General features: G+C 65.2%; 1 protein-coding gene across 1 annotated transcript in view; it reads left to right on the top strand.

Moving 5' to 3' along the window:
- The first annotated feature begins 1,446 nt into the window (after window positions 1-1,446).
- The window catches only part of EHBP1 (EH domain binding protein 1), a 222,703-nt gene continuing 222,446 nt past the window's right edge, over window positions 1,447-1,703 (top strand). Inside the window, exon 1 of the mRNA XM_026080724.1 lies at window positions 1,447-1,467. The gene's annotated coding sequence lies outside the window, so the exon portion shown is untranslated. The remainder of the gene's footprint in view (window positions 1,468-1,703) is intronic.

The following is a 1,703-nucleotide window of genomic DNA, read 5'->3' as shown; positions in this document are numbered from 1 at the left end:
CTTAGTTTCTTACTCAATTGGCTGATAGGTTTAGGATTAGCTCCTAAAGGGTCTAATATAACCGGGTTATTGTGACTGTAGGATCCACTTGTTGCAAAAAGTGCTCTGGGATCTAAGACTTACTGCACCTGTATGGGTGTAGGGAAAGCCTTCAAAAGCTAAATAAGCAGCAAGCAATGTGGCATTTTCTCCCTATGCCTTCAAATGCTCTGAACCAGAATAAACCACCATTTCGTTTTAAATTGATGCTGGAATATAGCATCAAGGGTTTAGATCTGGCTACTGACACCCCATTAACGGCACTTTATTGCAGGTGAAATGTTCAGCTAGCATGGTTATGGGAAATTCCCAGTCCGCTTCCCCAAATAATCATCCCTCCTCCTTGCTCCCGAACCAGGTAGAGCCCCTGGCTTTTTCCCCTGCACGTTTTTACATGAAACTGTGTGGAGCATCTAAAACTGAGCATCTGCGAAGCTCATAGCGCCTATTATCCAGTTAAATCAGCAAGGGGACATCGCACTACCTGTATTATTTATTTTCGTGTTTAATTTAGCAGAACTTTTTTTTTTTTAACCGGGAAATGCCATGCCAAACCCAGCGGCTGCACCTCAGGAGAGGGGCCCTCGCTAAGGCCGTGGGCCGGGCTGGGCGGCAGCAGCCGTTACCAGCAGCCGTTACCGGCCCGACCATTAGCGCCCCGCAGGGCGGCGCCGCGCGCGGGGTTCCCCCCACCCCCCAGGCCCGGCCGCGCGGCTCCGGCCTCCGCAAGCAGGGCGACCCGCTCAGCCCCAGCGCCTTTATTACCACGGCAGGGCTCGGGGCTGTTTTCCCCCCTCACGGTCCCCCTCGATCTGCCTCCCGCGGGGGGCTCCGCGCCCCCCCGGCCGCCTCGCGCCCACCTGACAGGAGGCGCCTGGGGGCGACCGCCTCGGGGCCGCTTTTGTGCCCGGGGCAGCCCCGCCGTCCCGCCAGCGGCCCCGGCCCCGCTCATCCTGGCGAGGGAAGGGGCTCTTCCAGGCGGCCCCGGCCCGCGCTCGCCGCCCCGCACAGCCGCAGCCGCAACCGCCGCCGGGCCGCGGCGGTTCCTCGCGGGCCGCTGCCCTCCACCGCCACCGCTACTGCTGCTGCTGCCGCCGCGGGCCACGCCGCTCCCCGCGCCTCGCCCACCCCGCGGCTTTAGGAAGCGCCGCCGCCAATCGCTGGACGCTTTGGCGCTGACGGGCGGCCGCGCTCATGTATCGCATAGCCTTCCCGTGCAAGAAGCCCCGCCTCCTCAAGGGCTGCGGCCAATCAGACGAGAAGATGGAGCTGGGGGGCGGGAGAGGCGGGTCGCGAGCTCCCCCTCCCCTCGCCGCCTCGCCTCTCCCCGCTGCGCGAGGAGCGCCCCTTTCGCCCGCCGGTGATTGACGCGGGGGATGAGCCAATGGGCTGCGGAGGGCGTGCGGCGGGGCCAATGGCGTGGCGGGGGTAGGTTGCGCTGGGCGGCGGGTGTGGGGGGGCGGTTGGGGTGAGGCGCAGCGCCGGCAGGAGGGCGATGGTGGTGGCGTGAGGCGCGGCGGGAGCGGGCTGGCCGGTCGCCCGCTGGGGCAAGGGCGCGGCCAAGGAAGGCGGCGTGTGCCCGGTGCTCGCCATGGGGCTGCGGGGGGGCTGGCACAGCCGCGGGGCGCTGCCGCAGTAATGGGCAGCGGCAGCGCTGCCCCTCG

This window comes from Apteryx rowi, unplaced genomic scaffold (assembly GCF_003343035.1).
Source record: "Apteryx rowi isolate R43461 unplaced genomic scaffold, aptRow1 scaffold_53, whole genome shotgun sequence".
NCBI lineage: Eukaryota > Metazoa > Chordata > Aves > Apterygiformes > Apterygidae > Apteryx > Apteryx rowi.
This window is presented reverse-complemented; position numbering and strand designations above follow the sequence as displayed.